At 37.7% G+C, this 16140-nt stretch overlaps 1 long non-coding RNA gene across 2 annotated transcripts in view; it reads left to right on the top strand.

The window, feature by feature from the left end:
• Positions 1–1251: 1251 nt before the first annotated feature.
• Positions 1252–16140, top strand: part of LOC103480400 (uncharacterized) — a 40088-nt gene continuing 25199 nt past the window's right edge. The window contains exons 1-2 of one of the 2 annotated variants that reach the window (XR_536087.1): positions 1252–1555; positions 7367–7458. This is a non-coding gene — a long non-coding RNA (uncharacterized LOC103480400). The remainder of the gene's footprint in view (positions 1556–7366; positions 7459–16140) is intronic. The other variant, XR_536088.1, reaches the window with a different exon arrangement.

Genomic DNA, 16140 nt, shown 5'->3' with positions numbered 1-16140 from the left:
TGAGTTTGGCCTCATTTATCCAGAGGACATTTTGTTTGTCCCACAATTGGCTTTCACCAACAGAACTAAGACTGGTCCTCAACAGACGTTGGCGCTTGGTAGCTAAAATTATTTAAAAACATTAATTTGCTCCTGTGTCTTTATTTACTTTTTTAAACAATTCAGTGTTTCAGCCAAACTCAAATTCTGAGGCAGAAGACTATATTCTCAAGACTACAACCTGACATTTGTCTTTTACACATTGTAGAAATGTGAGTAAAAGGTTGGACTGAAGGTTGTTTGCACCTATATAGCCATTCTGGTGCATTTTTGGTATTTGCAGTGTGAACATAACCAACTCGTGGGTCATTAAGACAAGATTCTGCAGTGTACCACTTTGTCTCTTGGGACTCGAGCTTGACATGCCTGATCTGAGTTAATTGTAGCTCTGGCTGTATGCTTAGGGTGATCTTACAGCTGAAAAGTAGACATCTGTTCTGCCTACTGCGTAAGTGTTTTCACACTTAAATAGCAGAGCTGGTTCGATTGGGTACCGGAATTGCAATGTTTGCTACATTTCCAACTGGTGCAGTTGGCTTTCACACTGCACAATGTGAAATGATCCAAACTAATTGAGAAACCTTTTTACCTCCTTTTTAACTGGCGGGGCTGCACCAAAAGCTACTGAAAGAAACAAAACAACCTCTGAAGAAGACCCTGAGCGCAACTTCATGAAATATAAACAAAAATGGTTAGATTTTATTTTCAGATTTCAATAGTTTGTCTTTGACATTTGTCTTTGGCAAAGACCACAAGTCATTTCTCCCGTTAGCGTTGCTCTCATGTTTTAGCTGTATTTACCCAGAATGCCCTGCGCTGCACTTCTCTTGCTGCTTTTGAAGCGGTCTCCGGTCCGCTTGCATTCGCATTCAAACTGCACCAGAGTTCACTTCAACTGAACCAACACTGAGATTTTTATGCGGACCGGAGTTTGCCTTTTCTTTTTTTACGCATCAAAGTTTCACACACCTCCTCAAACGAACCGGACCCTCTAAATGAACTAGAGTTTGGTTAAATTGGACCAAACAGGTTGGCGTGAATGCACCCTTAAGTATTCAACAGTATTGCTAAGAAGTTTTATTTCAGGATTGCCCTGTGTTTAGCCAAAAATATAAAAATAAATGAAAATAGAAAAACCCACCATCAGTTCTTTTTTTTCTACTTAAATTTAAGTAAATCAAGCCCAGCCCCTCCCCTGGCAATCCTTGGAGCTCCACCCACTTCATTATGCTAAGTTTGTTCAGCTGTGGTTTTTACTGCTACGCAATGGCTGCTGATGGGAAAGGAAAAAAATATTTACATAACTTGTGTCCATGCATCTTTTTTTTCCTCAGAGCTTCGTTTTATTTTTGTTTACAGTGTCCTTGTGGTATTACCAAAGAAAGTTGTAGTTTGTGGGAATAAATTTAGGAAGGAGTCCTTTGAAAACTACCAACAGCTCATGACGGGATTCAGACTTCGACTGAAGGAAGATTCAGCTCCCACTGTTGGTCACAAATCTACAAATTATGGTGGTGTAAGTACGAAAATATGTCGTGTGTTTTCTATTATCCGGCGGGATGTTTTATCATTTAGCACAAGCTAACGCTGAACATAGCCTTTGCTAGCTAGGCCTATGTCTCACGTCATGTTACTCACGCATTCACTGTTTGTGTCATGGCGCACTGCTTTCAAGCGAAGCAGAATCCTCAGTGTTTTAATTAATGACGACATAAATGTGCGTCAAATCCGCAGCGTTCAGTGGTTGTGGCTTGAAAGTTGTTCAGGAGGCTCCACCATAGACATAATATAAGAATAGATGCCTCAAGGACTGCTCTCGCCTATTGTAACTGATGGGATTTAGGGCGGCCATCTTGGAGCGGTCGGCCGCTCCACTCCGCTTTATGTTTGGAAGGCACAATGACATATCGGCGCATTTAATCGATCATAATACGCATTATTGTTACTTAAAACCTTATTCAAATAGCTCTATCAAAGCTACATTTATAAACAATTGTATTTTTAAGTATTTTTTTTAATTGTATTGATGCATACTGCAGCATATTTAAATATGCTTAGTGGGGAAAACAATAGAATAGGAATAAAATGTCCTGATATTGATGTAATATTGATGTATGACGAGCATTTTACAAAGCACACAGCCGTTAATAATTTATTTAATTATTTAGTAATATCAATACATATTTATATAAACAGACCAAATAAATAATGATTAATACTGAATAATATATATTAGATACATGTTTATGTGACCTTGGTTACAGCTCTAGATCCTCTTTTTACCAGATCACACAGATAAGTTTGTAAAAATGGACAGAGGCACTGCTGCAGATTACAGTTCATTGAATTCACAAATTTTAGCAAAAATAGTCACAATTTATTTGATTCTACCAAGTGACCACTCTAAAGGTGGGAGTCTATGCTGGCCCTGGGATCCTGAAAGCTGAAAAAATAATTAAAACTCAATTAGATAAAATTAGACTGTTTGGGGGAGGAATAATAATAAAGAAAACACAAATACAACTAAATACATTCAAGTGTTCCCCAACAAAAGCACACTCACACAAAAATTCCTGGTGAATACAAAGAAAAGAAAAGCTCCCCTTCCACTAGTCTCAATCTAGATAAAACAGCCTATGACCCAAGGACAGCATAGGTCCCACTTTAAAACAAGCCAGAGGGCTTCAATAGAAACTCCCTTTTCCTAAAGGTCTATTAAACCAAAACAAGAAAAGTTCTTTTAATCAACAACCATCTAAAAGTAAGTAAACTAAAACAAAACGAAAAAAAAAATGAAATTGAAACGGTAGCAGGCCAACCTACACACAAAAGAAATCAAGTTAGACAAGAACATTAACCAGCCAGATAAATCATAAGAAACGGCCCTTACCTTCTCTAAAGTGAAACCAGTAAACGGCGCTCTTGACGTCACTCTGTAAGTGCGTTTCCTATAACAATCAGTGGCAGAATCAGACAAATTCTAATCCCACCTCGCGATCAATGTTAAACATACCTCTGTACAAATCATCAGCCTGCATCTGATCTCCTCAGCGATCTACTTGCTTTTAAATGTAAATGCCGATTACCTGTCTCCCTAACAAGCCAGCTGCGCTCTGTCACAGCGTCTTCCATATATGGGCAAGAGGAAGAGGGCGCAGCAGCACACATTCAGGGGGACAATATGCCCCGGCTACTTTTATATAAACATATATTTAATTATTCATTGGCTGTTTTCCAGCCGACGAGTTCTAGCTTCAGAGATTCAGCAGCTGAGATTTAGTCCAAAATCTGATGCGAGATTCATCCGTGCTGCAGTGAATCTGTCTCTCTTTAAAGATATTTCCCACTTCTTATTCACATCGTGTCTTTATGAAACCTTCAAAACAATAACGGAAGATTTGGGATGTATCTTACGTTTGACAGAGTGAAAGAATTGCATATAAATAATAGTCTTTACCAGCTGTATAAACTTTGCTGGTGAATGTTATAACACGTAATGTAAGTTTTATAATATGTTACATTATTTCATTTCTAATGTAAGCTCTTCTAGGTCAGTGTTGGATTATATATATATATATATATATATATATATATATATTTTTTTTAAGATTTACGGAATCTCGGTTAGCCTTCGTAACGGGGGCTTAACCCCGGTATTACACCAAGCACTATAGCTAATATTAGCTGGTATCTCACCGGTGGACATAAATACAGTAAAGTAATAATCTAATCACAAAAAATGCACAATAATATGTCCATCTTACTTTTGAAATGTTGTCTGTTGAGCCCTCATATCAATAGTCCGTCGATCCGAACAACAATATCCCTCAGTGCTGAGGCATCTTATGCTGTTTTGGTTGAGCAAAGTAGGAGGGACGACCGCTCCAAGATGGCCGCCTTATTTCTTGCGCAAGAGCAGCCAATGCAGGGTCTACTCTTATATTATCTTTACTTCCGGGTCAACAACTTATGGTTGTGCCAATGTCGCCATTTTCACTTGTCTGAGGTACTAATGTAAGCCCTGAATTGGGAGTGCTTGTCCTATTTTCAGATGAGAAGATGGTTTTTACTCTGTTAAATTAAGAGGAAAATGCCTTATAGCCAAACCTTGCTTTGATCTTTTTCGTGACTTTCATGGTGTGTTCCCCGGTCTCCCTGAAACTTTTTTTGTCTTGTCTTTGTGGCCATAAATTGCAGAATGCCATGCAAAAAGGCTTATTTTACATATAAAAACTGTCTGAAAATGCATTCCATTTTACAAAATCAAACTCTTTGTCCAGGTTTCTTTGGTGTTAGTGAAAGAGAGAAAAAGTAAGACAACTTCATTGACTTGCATCACACCAGCAAGTACCAGCTACACCACAGAGCTCTTGTCTGACCTCTAGTTTTGTTTGAAGGTCTATTATGGACACGGCGCACATTAAAAACTTCAGGATGCGGATATCCGCCTGTTCAATTCAGTGGCAATCATCTCCCACAAACGCGCATAAAGCTTCACCTGCTGCTTCTGCTCCCGTAGCCGTCTGAGCTCATTTTCCCCACCGTCATTCTCTCGATCAATTAAAGTGATTGATTGGCCGCATTGTGTGTGTGTGTGCGCATTCTGTCCCCCCCACTTCTCTCAGAGCAACGATCCCAATAACACCCTCTGATTAAAGTGTGCTGGTGCAGATAGTGCCCATCCCGCTGGGCTGGATAAGGATCTGAACCGTTGCTGCCAAACTGCATATGAGCTATTGATCAGAGTCTGGAGGGGAAACCAGCTTTCTCCCCGCTAAGATCTGCTCAGTCAGGAAGACCTGGTAGTTCTGTTCAAGTTTGTTCCTCTTTATGACAGAGTATTAGGGTCATGTCATCAAATTACATGGTAAAATATTTATGTTGAGAAAAAAGTCAATGATAAAAGAATAAAGTAATATTTTTAGATAGGTTGTACAAGAAAAATCAAAATAAGAGAATGTAGTCAGTTTTTCGAGAATAGTCATATTTGCAAAAAAGTCATAAGTCTAAATAATTTAAGAATAAATATTTTTTGACTAGTTGTACCAGAAAAAACGTCAAAATGAGAGTAGAGTTGAATTGATACGAGAAAAAAGGCGTACGTGAGAAGTTGAAATTTTTCGAGAACATATTTCAACTTCTTTTCTTAGAATGGCACCAATACTCCATCATACATCTTTGAAGATTTTACATAATTATGAAAGTATATTCACTCTAAATATAGGAGATCCAGTTTTTATCACTTAGCTGGCAGATCAACAGACTAAAAGTTCCTAACTTCCCATCATCTCATACGCTTTGTTTTCACTGCCAATCCCTTCCTCACTTCCTCATCGGCGTGTCTGCCTGCTCTCTCTCTCTCTCTCTCTCTCTCTCTCTCTCTCTCTCTTTCAAGGATTCAGTTGGACTAATTGGATCTACAAGCGTCTTTATCTGTGAGAACCTTTGAGTCTCTTTCTTTGTAAATCTTCAATCGGCCAAGTCGGCTAATTACAGGAACGTTTTAGAGGGATGTTTGGCTGTGAGCGCGCCGTGATTAAGCTCCTTAGCAAGTGGAGCTCGTTTTGGGTTTATCTATCCTCCATTTTAGTTGCTGCCATCAAGCTTGCAGTGAACTTTAATACAGATCTACATTTAAAATTGGCTCAGTTGAACTGAAAGGGCGGCTTACAGGGCAGGAAAGCAATATTTTTTTGTTTTCTCAGGGTTTTACAGTGATTTCACATCAGGAGTTTAGACGTTCTAGCTACGGTTTTCAGATAATCCCTTTAGGGGCAACAGGCTTGCAAGTGAAATTATTGAAGAATGAGGAGTTTATAATCTGTCTATAGAACGCATTACTGTTAAATGACAGAATAATAGGATGGAGAGTCTAGTAAGGGTTAAATAAACTGTTTACTAAAATAGAACAAATGTATGAAGCCAATGCAGCCAAGTAAATAAATTAGAAGAAAGGTTCTCAAACTTCCCCATGACATATATATATATGTTTACATATAGTTTCACTTTATTTGTCTGGAACAATGTTTTGGTTTAGTTAAATGCATTTTTTGACGTTCTTAGGCTCATATGTCCAAAGAACAACATTGTAGAAGCCCCTCTTACTGTATTTTAGTCTTCAGTTTTTAGTCGTTTTTTTATTGACTCTCTTAATATAGATAACATTAATATTAAACATCCATATGTCCAAATATATTTGAAAACACAGAGTTTGCCAAATGATTGAAAAGCACATGCTAAGTTAAAGAATTTCACAAAGATCGTTTAGTTGAGATTGTATTTAATGTGAATGAGAGCTATACTGCTTTAAAAGAAACATATCTGCGTGACAAGGGATTCATTTCTACTTTGGGATTTCACAAAAATATGTCAGACATGAACTTATTTAGATTTTTAGAGTGGGGCGCAAACAACATTACTTATTTGGCACATAGCATCATATCGGTAGTAAACAAGGTGAACAAATGATAGTGAGGTATACCAGGGCAGAAGTTTAATGTATTATTTATTTGTTCATCTTCTCTAGAGGCTCATCCTCTACTGCCAATTCTGCTCTGTATATGTATTATTTTTGAAACGGTGACATTGATTTTAGTAGAGGGACTTCAAACCTGCAAATATCTCTTTGGCCAGATTTTCTGTAAATTAAGGAAACCATATCGATCAGTCTATCAAAGCAAGAAATCCTTGCTGCCTTTAAAACTTGCAAAACAAATACAGAGATTGTCAAAGAAGAAGAAAGGAGAGAAAAATGTTGCCGTTAGCAATGGAAAGGGATCCATAGGAGGTATACGAACGAACAAGAAACAATGCTGACTGGATGTTGGGGAGAGTCTGATTCAGAGTTGAAAAGTAGCAAGGAAATGATGCACTAAAAAGAAATCTGGGAGGCAGTGTTGAAAACAAAGGAGATTCTGTGAGTTGCTGTCTATCACGGGAACATAGCATGTGTTTCCTGTGCGATAAGAGAATCTAGTAAGGGTTAAACAAGCTGTTTAATAAGAGCATCTTTGAACCTGAAGTGTAAAGGTTTTCAATAATGCTGCTGACTTCTAGCAAAAAATGCGACCTGTTGGGTCTTCTTGATGTTGAGAACTTTTTGTTTGAGTGTTTTTACATTCATTGCTTTGATCACTTTTGTTTTTGATGTAATGGCCTCTCAAGGGTTACAAGAAATGGACATGATCCAACCTTAGTGATTGCCTTAGACTGCTAGAACCAACAGCAGGGGCGAGGTTGGATCTAATCACTTGGCTTTAGGAGATGCTTGGCACTTGGGTGACTTTTTAATTTCCAACATAATTCTTTTTATTGATATACATTTCAGGGCAATTCTCCCAGGAAGCAGGCAAAACTTGACTTGGAAAACAATGGCTTGTGCAAGGAAGATGAGACCGAGTGAGAGTTGGAGTTGTTAAGGTAGGTACGACCTTACTTTTTGAGCCAAAGTTGGACTCAAGTCATGATAGATACTGCCAAGGATGACAAATTACGTAAAAAACATTCACCATCTTTAGGACTAGAATTCGTACAAATCAATGGAAAGATTAAGATTTATTAACATAATTGAGGGACATCAAAATTGACTGTTTCATTATGGCTATTGACTTTTTTGTTGGAAAAAGTTTCTTGGGAGGGAGAGGATGGGAGTTTTTTTTTAGTTGATCCAATCAGCTGCCTAGTTCAGATCTTCTTAATGTTGCTCTTTTGTTAATAGACTAGTTCTTGTATTGGAATCTTGTGCAGATAATGCAGGGTGATTCATAAAAAGTCTTGAAATGTCTCAAATTAATTTTAAAGAAATAAGTTGGCCTTAAATATGTAAGCCACAGGTCTTAAATTTTGTCTTGGCAGGACTATTTAATCATATATTCTATGTATTTTCTTTTCTGATGGAACTTTTCTGTCAGGCAAAAGGTTGAGTCACACTCAAACCTCTTTATTGTAGCTAGCTAGATATCCATTTTTGTATCTACTTTGGTGCAAATTTATCGCCAGGTGGATGGATGAAATTTGTATATTTCTTTGGTGATATAGGTCTGAAATTTAATTCATAATGGACTTAAAAAGTCTTAAATTTAAGTTGGTGAAGCCTGCAGAAACCCTGTAATTTATTCTGAATCCCACTTTGAACTCATTACTTTGCTGTTTGCTCCTTCCAACTTCCAATCGTTAAACTTCTTCTCTCGCCAGTCGCTACAGACCTACGTTTCGTTCAGTTTTGCTTCCTTGGAATGCAAAGAAGATTTGCAAGCCAAAACCTAGACACCTCTTATTGTCTCTTTGCCTTTCAGTGTGTCTCTCCTGTTGCTCACTGGTATACAGTGTGTTTCAAGTCTGCTCGTAATCGTCCGCTTTCTCTGTCTGCTAATTGTCTTGGCTCTGCCGCAATGTCATTAGCATTTCCCCACTGCGCGGATAGGAAAGGGCAACCGGCCCCCTGTCCGAGAAGTGAAGGATTGAGCAAAAAGAGACGAAGTGGGGTTTTGAGAAAGCAGATGAGCCCAAACAATAGCGCTTCTAGGATTTGGCTGGCGCTGTGGACTGTGATTATGTGTGTACATGTGCGGTTATTTGAGGTAGATGTTCGGGAATATGAGTGGAGAAAGCAGAAATGCAGAGATAGACAGTGTGTATATCATCGGAGACAATGGTGTTTCTGTGTTTTACAATGTAAACAAGTATCTTAAAAGGTCAATGAAATTGATCAAAGTGCGGCAAGTCAAGTTCCCAGAATAAAAGTGCATCCACTTTAATAATTGCAATGTTAAACAGAATTAATGTACAAGTTGGCATATCTTTACCTGAAATCCTCAGCCATCTGTTTTTGACATCCGTCTTTATTTTTCTAATAGGTAAAGTTGATGTACGAATTTACTGTATGTCCAGCAGACACCCTGCTTGGTCAGCAGGTATGCAACAAATGGAGGCACTGTGACGTCTTTGAATCGGAACTCATAAATAGGTTTATGTTGGACTAAACCACAAGGCCCAGCCTTTGTTTCTCTACAGTTTCTTCATTAAACCACTTTTATTATATATTGACCACTGAACACTGGAAACACCCTAGAGATGCTCTGACTTAGTATCAGTCTGACCCAGTATATCTCGCTGTAGGAAAAATAAACTGCTATTCACAGTTAAAACCAGACATTTACTTCAACAGTAAAATAGACACAATTTTTCACTTTCTCACATTAAATTAAGAAACACAAAAATATTTGCCTTTCACCCAACGGGTTCCAAGAGTATTTATACATCATGTATGACCTGTTTACATCCATAGTAACAGTTTGCACAATAAAACTCAATTTAGAAAATCTCTCCATCCAAACAATTGCATATTTTGTAAGAAAAACAATGAAATGCCAATCTTTGGTCAGCAGATGGCGATAAAGTAAAGAGCATGTGGGCAATGGAAATGCAACAAACTTAGCTGGTGACTATCAAACAGTTTTGATGTCATTTAGAGTTTACTCTGTCTTATCTGTAAGAATTAACAAAGTTCATAGCAACAAGAGATGAAAAGTTTTTGATAAAAGTTTAAAAAGAAGTTCTATTATGATTATCCCTTGTAGTAGAGAAGACCTTATTGAGTCTTCAAATGTATACATCTACATCAGATCAGACAAAGCAAGTCTGGGAAAGTGCATGATTGGTTTTGTGTGTCCTTTCATTGCCTTTCCAAGAAAACAGAGGTCACTTAGTGAAACCCGTTTCATTTTCCCAGTTTTCAGGCAACAGGCCAAATGTGCAAAATGCCTTTGATGCTCTGAGTCGTGGAGGAAATTTCTCAATTTACCAGTCAGTCTTCAATTCAGTTCCTACAGATGGTTAGTGACGGAGAGAATGGGTTTGGAGATGCATGAAAGCACCAAGTTGAAGTTGTTCTCTGAACTTTCTTTGCATGCTGGGTCATGGCCTCATCGATTTAAGAGGAGCTCTATTCACACTCTGCAGAGATGCTAAAGACGGTCGAGGCTTTCAGGAGTTTTGTGGCTAAATATAAACGTAAACTTTTAAAGCATAGATTTAAAGAGGAAGGGTTAAAGATCCTTTCTAAGCTGTGATTGAAACCTTACTTTCATTTAAGTAGGGGAAAAAAATGTTACCAAGAAAGTCCAAGATTTAACTGTCTTTTTCTTTTGCTGGTTTTAATGGTCACTTAAAAAAAAAAAAAGATTTTTACTTGATTCTGCTTGCTTGTGCGGAAAATGGAGAAAACAAATTAGAAGAGTTTTTTCTTTTTTTTTTTTTTTTTTTTTAGCAAATCCTTTGCGGCCACCATCTTTGCAGTCTCAGTATCTCATTCACAAAGCAAATACTACAAATTCATTGACGGAGCGAGTATATCCATCAAATTCAATGGATGTCTGTAATTGTTATGTGACTTGAGCACGCAATTAAATTGGGTTAGACTTCTGCATGCTCACATCTTAGAATGATCTGGGGTTTCCTCCAAAAAACTTGCTAAGGCCAGTGGCAAGTCATTCAGCGCCCTACCATGTTTTTGACGAAATTATTTTAAAATGGACAGGAAATTTGAAAATATCACTAGGTAATTGTATTGTAGGAATGCAGTAGTGTTTAGGTATTAATAAATGTAAATGCTTAAAAAAGGCAAACATAAAAAAAATAAAAGGCTTAGTCTGGTAGAATTAAAGCTTGGTGGCCCGCCAGGCTTATGAAACACCTGGGAAACCCCTGTGGCCTATTCAAAGTTTAGTCCTAAATCCAAATAAACTGTAGTAAATCTTGAAAACCGATGAAAATACATACAACAGAAATACTGACATTTTGTAAAACATGAAAATGTAAAAAAAAAAAAGTTCAAGTGTGAATATTTTGTAAAGCTGTAATCTTAAAAGCAATGTGGCACGAGGTAAATGGGAAACTGGTGTAAATGGTGTTATGATAATAAACGGGAGACACAAAGCTTCAGTACATTTCACACTTTCACCGTTTGTGTCACAAAAACCTGTCTCCAAATTGATGCGACTGTGTCTAAATGTTTGTGCTTGTTCAGGTGATGGTCTGCTGAACAAACGAGTCAACAAAATGTGTGTATGGGAGACGGCGCACCGTGTTTATTAAAAACACACCCACGCTGAAACGGCGGCGATGGGAGTAGCCGAGGGTCCCTGTCTGTTTAACGAGCTCCAGAAACACTAAAACCCGGCGTTGACATGTGTGCAGATGAAGACACCTTTGTTCTGCTAACTTGTAAGAGTGTGAGACTGTAATTGCATGCCTTACGGCAGACAAAGAAACACACTTCATCAAGAACTGAACCTCATGAAACGGACAGTGGACCGTTAAACCCAGCCACCGCTTTCTGTACGGCACTTTTATCACACTGACAGAGGAAGAATCCTGAATAAATGAACTTTAAGTTGAAACATTATCTTTGAGTTCCTGACGGATGCATCTATTGCTTCCACTTCCTACAACCTTAGAGTGGGGGAAAAAGAGAAGTAGCACTTTAAAAATGTATAGACACCCCAAGGGATCTGAGCTCTCAGGTCTTAATTAGCTCGTTAGGGGATAGGTCTGCTCACAGTCATCATAACGAACAAGCCAAGTGCTTAATTTTAAGGCTTTCTAAACTCTCTGACTCCTTAAACTCTAATATGCAGCCTGAGAGTTCTCTAAACTGCATGTCTTAAACCCAGATAATTAAAATAATTGAAACCCACAAAGCACTGGAGGGCTAAAAGGAGATAAAAAGTTGTTTCTTCAGTTCTTGGTGTAAAGAAATGGTTGATAACAAAAAGCGTGGAGGTCAATCTCAGGTTTCGAAGACCAAGAGATCTTTCTAATACAGTTGCTTTTATTGTTGTTGGAGCAAATAATTAATACTTTTCACTCCAGAAGGGAGTAGACAAAATTTGTATTCTTGGGGAAATATGGTAAATACCCAAGTGGCTCCAGTATACGTGTTCAAAATGTGTGTGAAACAAAGGGAAGAATCTTTTACATAGGGATCAGTGAAAGTATCAGCTTTGCATTTATATGGTGCCCTTTCATATTGAAAACATGCATTTATTCTAATTCCCAAACTTTTCCATGCCATAGCCCCTCAAAACAGCATTAGCTTCTGGGTGAGGAAACCCTTTGAAAATCTGCAAACAGTGCTACTAAATATGTAAAGAAACATCTTTCTGAATGTTTTTTTTCTCACTTAAATCTGCTATTCTCAAAAGTTATATCATTTGTTTAGTATAATTGCTGCCTCATACCTTCTGATTTTAGTTGGTCATGCTACGCTTAGCAGCCTGATTAAATTTGACTGGCAATCAGAGAGATGAACATCATTAAACTACCTTAGTTTATATTTCATAGTGATGATTGAAAGATAAATGTGATTTTATTATAAAAAAAAATTTAAAGTCTGATTTAAACATTTTAGTTGATATTTCATTTTTGCATTTTCCCCCTTCATCTTTCTAGTTTTCTGATCCTCTATACTGCCCCCCGGTGGCGGTATAAAGACCACTATTCTAATTCACTATACAGCCAACTTATTGGACAAATAAGTTGGCTGTATAGCCAACTTATGATTTTGTTTCAAATGATATTGAAATAAAATCATTTGTTTCAATAAGACTTGAAGAAGTGATTTATTGCAGAGTTTAAGTGCAGTTTATTACATTAAAGTGAATATTTCAGGAGACAACTGAAGTGTAATAAATCCATTAGCAAGTCCTCTGTCATGATTGATGAGCAGAGAACTGAAAGAAGGAGAATCTTTGGTTGTTCTGATGAATGGCTTCATTTAGTGGGAAGTACAGCCTTTCGCGGAGAGAGAATGTATTATTTCAGTTGTCTGGTCTTTAAAAAGTGTAGCAGAAACTAGAGACTGAAGTCGAGTGGTGAAATGAAGGGTAAGGCAGAGCTCTGTAATTTAAGAGTTTATTTATCTTCTTAAACTGATTGTAAGGACATTGTAATTAATGTTCTGTCTTCCAAGGTTGAGAGTTTGAGTAAAATTAGTCTAACCATTGTCTTCTTTCGCAATTCCACTCCTTCTGGGATTTGTCCCATTGAGTTCAATTTCTCAGGTATTTTATCCTGGCCAATCAAATGGAAGGTGTGGTGAACAATGATGAGTTTCAGACAACTTTTGAATCAGAGTATTGTTGTACTTTAGCAAAGGCAGCAGAGGAAGTGAACAAAGTCATTCAGTCCATGTTGGACATGCTTCAAAATATTGAGCAATTAAAGTCAGAGAAAGAGGAATGCTTGAGATTACTCCCCTCATGGTTAAGTAAAAGTCTAAAGTTTTCCAATTGACTCCGTTAATAGCAAAAAGGTGGCTAGGCTGAATGCTAGAGAAACAAGCCCCATTGTTTTGTCCTTAATTCAAGGAGGTAGAAAACTTAGACGTTGGTGCTGACACTTCTCTCTGCGGTGGGGGACGGACATAGCGTAGCTTTTTTCATGATTGATCTTGTGTATCACGGCCAAATATTAGTGATTACAGGACTTCAAAGTCCATTCCTCTGGGCAAGCAATAGTTTCTTAACAGCTGATGGTCCCGACCCAGGCTAGGAACAGATGACTGAAGTTTGGAAAAATGCCTTGAAACTTTTGAACAGTGATGTCTCACAAGGATTGGAGTGGCTCTTGGGGAATTTTTCCTCAGCTGACCTTATTCTTTTCTGTCCTGTAAACGGTCCCCACCAGACAAAGATATATGTGTTAGCCGCTCCTTTGACAGGCCTCGCTTCCTCTGAAAGTGTGTCCTCTGCAAGGGTGTTTTGAGGAGAGACTATAAAGAGACCTCGGCTTGACTTTTGTTTTATGATGAATAAAAAAGGGATGGGAAGGGAAAGAAAAATGATTAATATAAAAAAAAAGACAAAAAGATGACTCAATAAAACCAGTCCATAAGAAGGTCCAACAGAGAAATGATGGATGAAGCGGATGGAAATGATGCTGAATTGATACCGATATTGAAACATGAATTATTTTTAACCCAGTAGGCCTTAAGATCGCTAAGAAGATCCTAAAGCAGATTCACTCATAATATTTTCACTCTAACTTTCCTCCAACTTTCTTCAAGGGCATCATATCTCCCTCTTGTTCATGACCACCCTTATCCTTTCACTTGTATCAAGAATCTTGTCAATATTTCTCTCTACTGTGGGGAAAGCCTTCATCATCTTAGCTTAATACCACCTCCTGTGCTATAAATCAATTCAGATTTTTTTTCTTTCTGGTTGCTGCTTTAGTTTGCTTTAGGTATAAGTTTCATCTATGCCTGTGGGATGTAAGGAACTGGAAAGACGTTTTCCTTTCATTTGTTGTATGTCAGAGTTCAAACCTTGGGGGGGAGGAAACTGGTGCTTATTGGTATGTGCTCACTGGGACATGGATCATCACCAAGTTGCTAATTAGCGGTTAAGTTGGTTTGGAATATCAGCAACTTCACAAAAAATCAACTTTAGACAAATTTGGAAATATCAAAGCCTTTTCACAAATGAATACTTGTTGTCTTGCTTTTCTCCAGTATTTGACATGAACCTTGATAATCCAGGAAATGTCACAGAAGTGTTTATTTGTGGCTCTTGCTTATTATTCCAAGGTAGCTGTACAAATGCTGTAGGAAGCTGTGCTTTAAAAATTTAAATTGTTTTTCAAAGCACATTAACGTTTTACCCTGGACCAAACCAAAGAGTAGCATATATCGTGAAGTCCTACCAATGTCTAAAGAAGTCTGGATTAAAATAGTGTCTTCTTAGGAACATGTTGAAGACTGGTAAAGTATTTTGCCCAAGGACAACACAGCAGAGATGGATGGAACAAGGGCTCAAACCAGCAACCCACTTATTACGGGACAAATGCCTTCCACCATCGCCAACGTTGCAAAGTGTTTCTTCACTTCTCAAACACAGAGAAGTGCTTTTACTTCCATGATTTTTTTTTTTCTGATACTTCTTGCTTTCCTAAAACTTTAGCCCTTCTTTTCTGCTTTAAAAAACAATTTGCATCACACAGGCCACCATTTATGCAAACTGTAATTTGAAGCGCTGTACAGAATACATCAAACTGATTTATTACCTCAATCAGCCTTGGGTCTTTGTCTTAACCATGTGTGAAAACCGGGGTTGTGTTAGTACGCCGAGCCAAACAGCAGCTGGTTCAAAAATCGAGCTGAAACGGCAAAGAGGAAGATTAAAGCAATTTATTTTTCTGTATCTGTAACACACACTCTTTATGCAACCTATCAACTGTAGTGATTTTAATAACTAAGAGTGGAAGAAGGCATGAAAGTAGAGACCAAATATTGAGGGGAAAAATATTACAAGGGAAGACGAAGACATTCAGCTACAATTTCACACATTCATATCCACATTTATTCAGTCCAGCGGCAAACTCCTAAAGTATGCTTGTCTAACATATCAGTGACTCTTTTCTTTCTGCCTTGAATAAATTTTAAGTTACAACTCCTTGGAGAGCTTAGCTGAAGTAATAATAAAAAAAAAGTGGTGGATCTGAGCCATTACAATTGCTGTACCTGCATTATGTCTGTAATTCACACTCAGCCAAACATGTCGGTGTGTGTTTCTGCGTGTGTGTGAGGCAGAATCAGCTAGTCATAGACACCAACTCATCTTCTTTACATTACGGCACAATAACTGTGTTCAGTGGATGTGAAATCCAGATCTCCTTTAGCTCCAGGGGAAACTTGAAACATCTTTTTAAACAAATATTTGAATCAAGCTTGTTGATTGGGAGTTCTTTATCTGGTTACTTCTACTGCTGCTGCTCAGCCGTAGCTTTTTTCAAAGGCCCTTTTGCACATCAACCTCTAAAATACTTCTGCTACAAATACAGACATTTATATGTTCCCTCCCCAAAACTGAAACGGAATTTAGAAAACCTTTAGGCAGAAGCAAATCCTTATTTTTATTATATAATGTTTTTTTTTAAGTTCAACTTGCAGTTTCTTTAATCAATACTTAACCCACACCACCCTTACTGTCTTTTTCACCCTTCAAGTGAGGTCAAGATCTATGTAAAATTAATATGATGCAGGTGACCAATTGGATTGTTTAATGACTGTCAGGAAAGGAAGAAATTAGAAACAAAGTGCAA

Source organism: Poecilia reticulata, linkage group LG18, assembly GCF_000633615.1.
Source record: "Poecilia reticulata strain Guanapo linkage group LG18, Guppy_female_1.0+MT, whole genome shotgun sequence".
Classification (NCBI taxonomy): Eukaryota; Metazoa; Chordata; class Actinopteri; order Cyprinodontiformes; family Poeciliidae; genus Poecilia; species Poecilia reticulata.
Note: the sequence above shows the minus strand (reverse complement) of the source record. Positions and strands in the feature narration are given on the sequence as shown.